Source organism: Monodon monoceros, unplaced genomic scaffold (genome assembly GCF_005190385.1).
Source record: "Monodon monoceros isolate NGI ecotype Baffin Bay Population unplaced genomic scaffold, NGI_Narwhal_1 Super_Scaffold_9, whole genome shotgun sequence".
NCBI classification, from domain to species: Eukaryota; Metazoa; Chordata; class Mammalia; order Artiodactyla; family Monodontidae; genus Monodon; species Monodon monoceros.
The window spans coordinates 623,614-636,081 of NW_021703786.1; the positions used below are offsets into that span (position 1 = coordinate 623,614).

General features: G+C 39.5%; 1 protein-coding gene across 1 annotated transcript in view; it reads right to left on the bottom strand.

The window, feature by feature from the left end:
* The window catches only part of CA10 (carbonic anhydrase 10), a 600,481-nt gene that overhangs the window by 25,907 nt on the left and 562,106 nt on the right, over nucleotides 1-12,468 (bottom strand). The gene's annotated exons all lie outside the window — the stretch shown is intronic.

The following is a 12,468-nucleotide window of genomic DNA, read 5'->3' on the forward strand; positions in this document are numbered from 1 at the left end:
ATACTCCAATAAAAATGTTAAAAAATAAATAAATAAAATAGCTTTTATTTTTTAACAGTATGGAAGTATAATTTTGTAACAAACTAAAAGAAATTAAAAAAACAAAAGTTCCCCTTCCCCACCTCTTTCTAATCCCAGTCCAAGCAATATGATTATTAAGAGTTTAGTATTTATTCCAGATTTTTTTTGTGCTTATTAATCACACACACATATACATGTAGAGTTAAAAAAAACACTAAATGGATAAATTCCTAGAAACATACAACCTACCAAGACTGAATCAAGAAGAAATACACACCTGAACAGACGAGCACAAATAAGGTGATTGAAGTAGTAATCAAAAATCTCTCAACAAAGAAAATCCCTGGACCAGATGACTTTGTGGATGAATTCCACCAAACATTCAAGGAAGAATCCATACCAATCCTTCTTAAACTCTTCCAAAAAATAGAAGAAGAGAGAACACTTCCAAACTCATTTTATAAGGCCAACATCATCCTGATACTAAAGCCAGACAAAGACACTGCAAGAACAGAGAAATAAAGGCCAATAACCCTTATGTACATAGATGCAAAAATCTTTAATAAAATAATAGCAAATCAAACTCAACAACACATTAAAAGGATTATACACCATGACCAAGTAGGATTTATTCCTGGGATGCAAGGATTGTTCAACACATACAAATCAATCAGTGTGATATACCACATTAATGTAATAAAAGATAAAAACCACATGACCATTTCAATAGATTCAGAAAAAGCATTTGACAAAATTCACCATCCATTCATGATAAAAAATCTCAGAAAAACAGAAGGAACTTACCTCAATACAATAAAGGACATATATGAAAAGCCCACAGCTAACATCATAATTAATAGAGAAACACTGAAAATTTCTCCTCTAAGATCCAGTACAAGGCAAGGATGCTCACTCTTGCCACTTTTATTCAACAAAGTCTAGGCAAAGCAATTAGACAAGAAGAAATAAAAGACATCCAAATCAGAAAGGAAGAAATAAAATTGCCTCTTTTTGCAGATGAAATGATCATATATGTAGAACACAATAAAGACTCAACCACACAAAAATCTCTTGGCACTGATAAATGAATTCAGTAAAATTGCCGGATACAAATTCAGTATACAAAAATTGGTGGCATTTCTGTACACTAACAATGGACTATCCAAAAAGGAAATTCAAAAAACAATCTCATTTATAGTAGCAACAACAAAAATAAGATACTTAGGAATAAGCTCAACCAAAGAAGTGAACAACTTGCACACTGAAAACTATAAAACACTGGTGAGGGAAATTAAATAAAATAAATGGAAAGACAGGCCCATGTTTGTGGGCTGGAAGAATTAATATTGTTAAAACGTTCATGCTACTATAAGTGATCTACAGATTCAATCCAATCCCTATCAAAATTCCAAAGGCATCCTTTACATAAATAGGAAAAAAATCCTAAAATTCATACGGAACCACAAAAGACCCTGAGTAGTCAAAGCAATCTTGAGCAAGAAAAACGAAGTTAGAACGAAGCTAGAGGAATTACATTTCTTGGTTCCAAAATGTATTTCAAAGCTATAGTAATTAAAACAGTATAAATACATATGCATAGACCAGTGGAACAGAACAGAAGGCCTTGAAATAAATCCACACACGTATGGCCAACTGATTTTTGACAAGGGTTCCAAGAACACATAATGGAGAAAGGACAGACTCTTCAATAAATGATGTTGGGAAAATTGGATATCCCATGAAAAATAATGAAATTGGAACCTTATTTCATACCACATACAGAAGCCAACTAAAAATGGATTAAGGACTTATATGTTAGACCTGAAACTATAAAACTACTAGAGGAAAACATAGGAAAAAATTTCTTGACATTGGTCTTGACAGTGTTTTTTTGGTTATGACAGCAAAAAGCACAGGCAAGAAAAGCAAAACCAGACAAGTGGGGTTGTACCAAACTAGAAAGCTTCTGCACAGCAAAGGAAACAATCAAAATAGTAAAATGGTAACCTACAGAATGGGAGAAAATATTCGCAAACAATGTATCTGATAAGGGTTAATATTCCAAATATCCAAGTAACTCATAACAAAAAACCCAAATAACCTGATTAAAAAATGGGGAAATAATTTGAATTGACATTTCTCAAAAGAAAACATACAAATGACCAATAGGTACACGAAATAGTGCACAACATCACCAATAATTGGGGAAATGCAAATCAAAACCACAATGAGATATAACCTCACACTTGTTAGAATGGCTATTACAAAAAAGACGAGCAATAACAAGTGTTGGTGAAGTTGTGGACAAAAGGGAACACGTGTGCACTGTTGGTGGGAATGTAAATTGGTGCAGTCACTATGGAAAACTGGATGGAGTTTCCTCAAAAAATGAAAAATAGAACTATCATAAGATCCAGAAACCCCATCTGTGTATATGTCCAAAAGAAATGAAATCTGTCTCTTAAAGAGATATCTACACTCCCATGTTCACTGTAGCATTGTTCACAGTAGCTAAGATATGGAAACAACCTGAGTGTCCACTGAGGGATGAATGGATAAGGAAAATGTGATACATACCTCTCCCCACACACTGGAATATTATTCAGCAATAAAAATAACTGAAATCCTGTCATTTGTGACAACATAGATGAACCAGATGAGCCAGAAGGACATTATGCTAAGTGAAATATGCCAGACACAGAAAGTCAAATACTGTATGAACTCATTTATAGGTAGAATCTAAAATAGTCAACTCATAGAAGGAGAGAATAGAATGGTGGTTGTCAGGGGTCGAGCAGAGAGGGAAATGAGATGTTTGTCAAAGGGTACAAAGTTTCACTTATGAAGGTGAATGAGTTCTGGAGCTCTAATGTACAGCATGGTGGTGATAGTTAACAATATTGTATCACACACTTGAAATTTGCTAAAAGTATAGATCCTAAATTAAATCTTTTTTTCTAACATCTTTATTGGAGTATAATTGCTTTATAATGGTGTGCTAGTTTCTGCCCTACAACAAAGTGAATAAGTTATACACACACATACATCCCCACATCTCCTCCCTCCCGCATCTCCCTCCCACCCTCCCCATCCTACCCCTATAGGTGGTCACAAAGCACCGATCTCATCTCCCTGTGCTATGCGGCTGCTTCCCACTAGCTATCTATTTTACATTTGGTAGTATATATAAGTCCATGCCACTCTCTCACTTTGTCCCAGCTTACCCATCCCCCTCCCCGTATCCTCAAGACCATTCTCTACATCTGTGTCTTTATTCCTGTCCTGCCCCTAGGTTCTTCATAACCACTTTTTTTTTTTAGATTATATATATATATATACATATATATGTGTGTGTGTGTGTGTGTGTGTGTGTGTATGTGTGTGTGTGTTAGCATACGGTATTTGTTTTTCTCTTTTTGACTTACTTCAATCTGTATGACAGACTCTAAGTCTATCCACCTCACTACAAATAACTCAATTTAGTTTCTTTTTATGGCTGAGTAATATTCCATTGTATATATGTGCCACACCTTCTTTATGACCCAGCAATCCCTCTACTGGTCATATACCCTGAGAAAACCATAATTCAAGAAGAGTCATGTGCCACAATGTTCATTGCAGCTCTATTTACAATAGCCACAACACGGAAGCAACCTAAGTGTCCATTGACAGATGAATGGATAAAGAAGATGTGGCATGAAATTAAATCATATCACACACACCACACACACACACGCACATATCTATGAATTGGTGATGGATATGTTATTTAGTTCGATTGTGGTGATCTTTTCACAATGTATACATATATCAAAATATCAGTTGTACACCTAAAATGTATACAATTTTGATATGTCAAAGATATCTCAATAAAAATAAAAAATGAAAAGTGAAAAAACAATGGAAATGGAATCATTTATAAGTAACTGTGAACTTGATTAAAAAAATTTTTTTTTTAAATTAAAAGTAGTCTGTGGCTATCTTTCTAAGTCAATGTGTATGGATCTACCTAAATCTTTCTAATAGCCATATAATTCTCCATCACATAAATGCCCCATAACATATTTAACCATTCTCTCACTAGTTTTTAGGTTGTTTCCATTTTTTTTTGTCTCTTGGAAACAGTGTCACAGCAAGCCTAGCATTATCTTTCTATAATGGTATTAGCATTTTCCACAAGCTGATTTGAGAATCTAAAAAGATGGTGCATGTAAAAGTGATTTATGACTCTGAAAGTATAAAGAGTATTCATTATTCCCAACATCCTATGTTGAATTTAAAAAGGTGGTGTAGTTTTAGAAGCTGAGAAAGTCAATGATCAAAAAAGCTACTTGATCTTTGAATAAAACATCTCTAACAGAGTGAATTGCAACCTTCACTGTGCATCCAGTTCACCTGGGTGCTTTTAAAATCCACCTATGCCTGCCCCCCAAATTCTGATTTGATTCTTTTAGGGTGGGAACAAGGCACTGATGTTTGTTAAAAGCTCTTCAGCTAGAGGGCAGCTGGAGTGGAGAACCAGTGCAACATAATCAATGAGCATCAGTATCCCATCACTGTCCACTCAGATGGATGGTCCCTTGAGTCTGATAATATCCTGAACATCTTGAATCAGTAGAGCTTCTCATGGAGGGAGCACATATTATTTCTGCTCTTGAAATATCCTATTTGTTTATTGCTACTTCACTTCTGGTGTGTTTTGCCAATGGTGGCAGATGGTTATACAGCAGCTACTCTGTCATCAAAAAGGCAACTGCAGTCAGGGGCTAGTGAATCTTCTCTGCCTGTGCAGGACTCAGGCCAGGCAGGCTTACAGGTCTGTGCTCATCAATCTCCTCCCTCCCTACCTCCCACCCACACAGCCAGGACTTTCTGTAGGTGGAGAACCAGGAGCTATAGGGGGACCTGCCACATCTCCTTTCAGTGTTGAGTAAGCTTCTTAATGAGAATCAAAACACATCCTGCCAGCTGCTAAGATCTTCCCAACAGGTGACCTAGAAAACCACCTGGGGCTGTGCCAGTTCTTCAAGGCATGCCTTGAAATTTCAGTATATTCTGAGAACTAGGCTTGGAGAGCAGAGAAGTGGAAGGCAATCAAGTGGAGTGATTCTTCTCTCCAACTTATAAGACTGAAAAAGGTAGGAAGACGTCTCTTGGATGCCCCATAGGGTAGGATCCCGTAGGGGCCAGGGTTGTGGCAAGTATAGGGATGAGGCTGTGCTCTGCTCTAAGCTCAGGTTAGCACATTTGGGATTTTGATCTGAAGTCTTGCCTCCTCTATGTTCCAAGGTAAGTTGGCTAGGATTCTGAGATCACGGTGAACCATATGAAATTTACTTTTTGATTTGCAAAAATGGTGATTTTATAGAGTTAACATAATCTTAAAATAAAGCTATTTTGAATACAGCATACCCCCACATGCCCACACACGAATTACACGTTAAAAAGATGACATAGTACTTTCCTACTCAATGTGCAGTGCAGGGACCAGCAACAGCCTCAGCATCTGGGAACTTGTTAGAAAAATGCAGAATCTTGAGCCCTACTCTAGACCTCCTGAATCACAATCTGCATTTTAACAAACCCCAGTGATTTGAATGAATGTACGTTATTAGTAGTTGAGAAGTACTGGTTTAGCAGATACTGCTGGCTGGTTAGCAGGGCCCTATTTTGTCTGGTTGTTCACCCTTCCTCTGGTTCACTTCAGCTGAATTTAGCAGTACATACATCATGTATGTTGGAAGATAGGCTGAGTTCAGATCATAGGAGGCTTAGACTAGGAGCCAGGGAAGGGATTTGAACAGGAGATACTATAATCACTGTGGGTTGTAAGAGGGAGACTGGAGCAGGGAAAGACCAGAGGTAAGGAGGATATAATTTCAGGTGGTGGTCTTTAAGGTGGAGAATGTTCCATAGGACTTTGTAGTTTATAGGATGTGCGTGTGTGTGGTGAGTGGGCACCAAGTGATCCCCCAGGCCTCAGACCAGTCAGGACCACCAGAAGACCCCAGGAGGCAGCTTGGCAATGGCCAGGCTTCTTGTTCCCACCTGTCAGAACACAATTTTGGCATCAAAGGCAAGAGGGACATTCATGAATCAACAGCAGGGCTTAACTGTGAAAAAGCACTGCTTCCCTTTCACCTACCTCCCAAGGTCCTTGTCAGTAGCAATTATAATTCCTGCAGCTGTTGATTTTTTTTTCTCCAGGCAGGCACAGTGGGCCCAATCAAATACACACTAACCACATACACGGTGCATAGGTGTGGGTGGGTCTGGGGGAAGGGGATCTGCTGCTTCTCCTGCTATTAATTTGGGGTTGGGGAGCAGCTATGTGCAAATCATATCCTGCTAGGAAGAGAGTATAAGATTGGCAAGTTGGTTCTGAAAGTGATGCCTGTGGATTGCCTTTTGCCATTTATGGGTAATATTTTTAAATCCAAACCCTACTAAGTCAGAATTTTGAATAATTTGGATGAGCACTTAAGCTGTAGTTTGAACACCAACTTTGGTGCTTAGTCAAGGTAATCAAAGTGTCTGACGTGACATAGGAGATTTATAAGTGAATGCTTGACCTTCTGAGCAAGTGTGTGAGGCAACTAGAACTGCAGGGACAATGTTGAAACTGCTTACAAGAACAAACTCTTTGGGGGTTAATGATGACATTCTAATTAAACACTGCTTTTAGCTATTCATTAAAGAGACAACCCAAGGGCTTCTGCTAGCTTAGTTGGAATTACCATGTGAAAGAGCTAAGCCTGGATTACTGGACATTATTTTATAATCTTGACTTTTTAATTAGTTTAGACAGGTGTCTGAACTTTAGAGAAGCTTTCTGGAAATGCAAGACTGAGAAATGGCTGTCTTAGAGGAAGAAATAAGATATTGTTGGACTTTTCATGATGCTCAGACATGGTACACGCTGTGATCCAGAGCATTTTCTAAGTTCTCTGAGATCTGATGTGATTCTTCATTGTGTGACACTAGCTTTAATCTTGTGTTCTCATCCCAGAACATGCTGTCTCACCTCAGTCTTTTACAAGGAGCTGGAATTTGTTCATTCAAAATATTTTTGAGGGTCAACCATGTGTTGAGGTCAGTGGGAGTGAGACTGATAAAATGCTTGTCCTCCTAGAGATAATTTCAGATGGTGGTAAGAGCTTTGAAGGAAACAAAACAAGGTTTTGGCTTGCAAAATGAATGACAGTAGTGGAAATATTGGGGGGTGGCATGCAGGGGTGGGGACAACGTCAGGTAGTGTAGCTAGTGAAGATCTCTCTACAGAGGTGACATTGGAGCTGAGTTCTGCTGATGAAGAGGAGCCAGGCATGGGAGGACTGGAGGGAGGTACATTGTTGGCAGAGAGTGCAGCCAAAGCAAAGAGCCTGAGGTAGGGATAAATAGCTGACTATGGTTGGGAAAGGTGAAGGTGGCTCAAGATGGGACTCATACAGGGCTTTGTAAACCATGGTGAGGAGCTTTGATTTTATTCCAAGTGCAGCACGTAGCCATTGGTTGTAAGAAAGAAATCAATTGATCTCTTGTGCATCATTTTGTTTGTTTGTTTTTTCTGATGTGCACTTTTGAAAGATTCCTCTGGTCACTGTTGGAGGGCATAGTTGACAGAAGAGGCTTTGTCTACCCTTCTTTACATTACAGCTCAGCTTTGGCCTCATCTTCCCCAGGACACCTTCCATGAACCACTGACACTGAGCATCAACTGCAGCTCCTCTCTGCTACCATGTACTTTCATTCAGAGGACAAGATCAAAATATCTTACAACCAGGATGGCATTGTTAGTAGGTAATCAGAACAGATGTAAGCCACTGGCAACTGGCAGAGTCATATGGGTGCTGAATATCCTGTTGATGTTAGTCATCATCATCACTTACTGATGATCGTCACCAACATTTGTTGAGCACTGCTTTGTTCCAGAGACAATGCCAGCAATAACATCATCTCACTTAAATCTCACAAAATTCCATGAGTTAGTGACATTATCTCCATTGAAGTCATAGGCCACTGGGCACTGGGCCACTGAGAGATTACTTGCTCAAGAAAGAGGTAGCGTTAGGATTGTGCCTAGTTCCTATGACTATAGAGTTCACATTCATGCCCCCTGTGATTTTGAACCTGTTTTCTTTATGTTTGTATCTATTTTTGAATAAACATCTCAAGGGCAGTGTATCCCTGGTGCCTGTCATGGGACATGGCTTAGAGGATATGTTGGCAAGTGTTTGCTGAACGACTCCCAATTCTGCATCTCATAGAGATGGGACCTTAAAAAAAACCCAGGCTAGCTCACTTTTAAAAATGAAGAAACTGAGATCAGAGAGGAGCTATGTCTTGTCCAAGATCATACAGTCATTTGTACATCCATTTGTTCAACAAGGATTTTTTGAGCAACTAATAAGTGAGGGAGAGTGATATGAGAGGACGAATAGGGAAGCAGGACGAGACTGTGGAGAGCCTGGCAGGCCAAGCTAGGGGGCCTGGATTCCATTCTAAGGGTGATGGAAAATTATGTTTATGTCCTAGAATTCTCTTAGGCTCAAAAGCAAAGCTTCTTCTCTGCCCCTTAACTGAAGTGAGGAGCCAGGCAAACATTGGCCTTTGGTGACAAGTAACCCAGCTTTCAAGCTAATCAACAAGTACTTATTTTTACTAAATGAGAAGACCTGCTGCAAGCAGGATTCCAAGTTGACAGCAAGCTATCCTTGTCATTGGTTAGGCTGGGCGCAGCCTCTGGTGTAAAGGTCTCAGATCGAGTCTTCACTTCTCAGAAGTGAGCTGACTCACCATTGTACTCAGGGCTGTGGCTCACTCATCCCTCAGGCCACGGCAGAGTGACCAGCTGTGTTTTCAGATCATGATGTATACACCTTAGTTCGTCTCAGTGTGTTGCTGCATTAGCAGAAGTCCCTTACTGAACTGAGGAAAGAGCAGCCTTGTAATGGAGGAGGGTCACACACAGCATTTGGAATGATAACACCACCACTCTGATTACCCCTGCTCAAACACCTCAGTGGCTTGCCATTGCTTTTAAGACAAAGACCCAAATCTGAGCACAGGTCTTGTGTAGCCCCTGACTTTTCCATCCATGTCCCCTTGTTGGATGTGCCCTGGCCACAGAGACCTTCTTTTCGTCTCCCTTACACACCATGCTTCCTCCTTCCCTAGAGCCTGTGCACATACCATCCCTCTGTTTAGAACACACTTCCCTCCCCTCTGTGCCTGACTCCTGTTTATGAACAAATTTAGTTCTCAACTCAAGGGTCATCTCTTGAGAGAGGTCTCTATAATCCACTCTCATGGCATCCTGTGCCTTTCCCCTTTGAAACACATATGATAGTTTTATTTAAATATTTATTGTGCGATTGATTAATGTCCATCATTTTCACTGGAACTTAAGCTTCATCGAGGCAAGGACGGTATCTGACTGGTTCTTGTGATGTCCCCATTACCCAGCACAGTACCTGGCACATATGAGTAGTAGTAAGTTTGAAATAATTGTTAAATGAATAAAGAAAGCCATGCAGGCTGGCAATAATGCAACCAAATGTGATGTCCCAAGGGACAGGGAAAGCAAGGTGCTTGGCTGAGATGGTAAAGGAACAGACCAGAATCCTAAAGGGTATCTCTAATGGGAGCCCAGAAACTAAATACCACATTGGGTTATGTGGATTTCAAAGCCTAGCTTTGCTACTGGGTACCCTTGGGCAAGGCAGGCCTCTCATATAAAAACTGGGATAATGCAGATGGCCAACAAGCACATGAAAAGATGCTCAACAGCACTAATCACCAGGGAAATGCAAATCAAAACCACAATGAGATATCACCTCACACCTGTCAGAATGGCTATCATCAAAAAGAACACAAATAACAAATGCTGGTGAGGATATGAAGAAAAGGGAACCCTCCTACACTGTTGGTGGAAATGTAAATGGTACAGCCACAGTGGAAAACAGTATGGAGGTTTCTCAAAAAAACTAAAAATGGAGTTACCATATGATCCAGCAATTCCACTCCCTGGTATATATCCAAAAAAAAACAAAGACACTAATTCAAAAAGATACATGCACCCCGATGTTCATAGCAGCATTATTTACAATGGCCAAGATATGGAAACAACCTAAGTGTCAATCAACAGATGAATGGATAAAGAAGATATGGTATATATACACAATGGAACACTACTCAGCCATTAAAAACAAATGAAATTCTGCCATTTACATCAACATGGATGGACTTGGAGGACATTATGCTAAGTGAAATTCATCAGACGGAGAAAGACAAATACTGTGTGATATCACTTATATGAGTAGTCTAAAAAGTACAACAAACTAATGAATACAACAAAAAAGAGAGTCACAGATGTAGAGAACAAACTAGTGGCTACCAGTGGAGAGAGGGAAAGGGGGAGGGGCAACATAAGGAGGGTAAGGGGAGTAAGTGGTACAAACTATTAGGTATAAAATAAGCTACAAGGATATATTGTACAACACAGGGAATATAGTCAATATTTTATAATAACTATAAATGGAATATAACCTTTAAAAATTGTGACACTATATTGCACACCTGTAACATATATAATACTGTACAGCAACTATACTTCAATAAGAAAAATAAAAAATAGAAACAGGGATAATACTACTAACTACTTCATAGAACTGTGGTGATGATTTTTTGTGTGTGTGTGTGTGGTACGCGGGCCTCTCACTGTTGTGGCCTCTCCCGTTGCAGAGCACAGGCTACAGACGCGCAGGCTCAGCGGCCATGGCTCACGGGCCCAGTTGCTCTGCGGCATGTGGAATCTTCCCAGGCCGGGGCACGAACCCTTGTCCCCTGCGTCGGCAGGCGGACTCTCAACCACTGCGCCACCAGGGAAGCCCTGTGGTGATGATTTTATGACACAGAGTATATAAATCTAGTAAGCACTCAATAATTAGCTACTGTTGTTGTTGTTACACTATAATTATTATATAAGCTATAGATAATAGAGCCTTCAGCTCCTGAAGAAACAGGGTGTGTACAGTCCCCTCTCTGGATTCTCACTTTGAGGTGTTACCTATTCATGACCTGGATCATTTTCCAACATATCTTGTCCCATTTAGACATATATGGAGCAGCTACTATGAGGTGAGAGCTTTTAAAGAGAAATGTATCCCCAGTGGCTGATACTATAATTTTCAGGTAGTGGGAGACTCTTTCTCTGTAAAGAGTCATAAATATGGTCATATTAACTATATGGTCTCCATCACAGCCATGCAATCCTGCTTTTATATGAAAGCAGCTATAGACAAAATATAAAAGAATGGGCATGGCTGGGTTCCAATAAACCTTTATTTACAAAAACAGATGGTAGGCTATAGTTTGCTAACGCTGCTAGTTTAAATTTCAGAGATGAATAAAAAACTTTAGGAGCATACATTTTCCAGAAAGTATTCTTAGAGATAGGAAGAAAATACATATTTAAAGAATATAAATATTAATCTCTCCCTTCCCTTTAAATGATAATGATTACCATTTCATATTTCTATAGCCCTTTAAACCTTTCAAGGCATATTCAACTCAAGTGAGTATAATTCTAGTCAGTGAACAAGTCCCAAGCACCCATCCTATGTCAGACCCCAGAAGTCAGAGGTAAATGCTATATGTTACCCCACTTTTTCCTAAAATAGGCAAAGGATATAACAAAGTCACAGAGAGGATAAGCAACTCTTCTGAGGTCACACAAACAGTGGTCCTGGTCGACTTTGCTTTCGAGTGTATGACATTTTCTTTCCACAAGAAAGGAAAAGTGTTTAGTATTTGAGGGGAGATCACATTTTAGCAGCTGTTGCTGGAACAAAAATTATAAGCTAGAATTTATTTATAAAAAGTCATTAACAAGTTTTTCTTTCTTTATAAGAGTACACACAGTCTGCAGAGAAAAACACAGTTTGAGATTTACCAACTGCCACATTCTCACCCTCGGTTTGGCAGTTACCACTGGTCTGCCTAGTGACCGATGGTTTCCTGCATTTTAAGACATGGAATACAATTCTGGCTAAAAATTTTTAAAAAGTGCCTATAGTTTCTTTGACTGAAGACCTCCAAATGTGGTCCAGCTATCACAGCAGCCTATAAAACCAGAGTGAAATATGGGGTTTTTTTCCCCCCAGAAGATAGCAAAACTTGGATTATAAAGCATGATGTTTTTCACAGAGTTGCACTGTTTGCACAAGTGCAGAGTGATATGTTTGAGAGCAGGATGATGCTGGAAAAGGCAATGCTTTCGGCCTCCTCAGATACCTCTTCTGTCTAATAGCCTCAGGCTAGTGGCTTAGCTCCTCTGTGCCTTAGTTACTTCATCTGTAATATGGGGATGCATCTAAGGATTGTCATGAGAATGAAACAAGGTAATCTACTACACAGCCTTTCAGGAACGAGGCAGAGTATAATCAA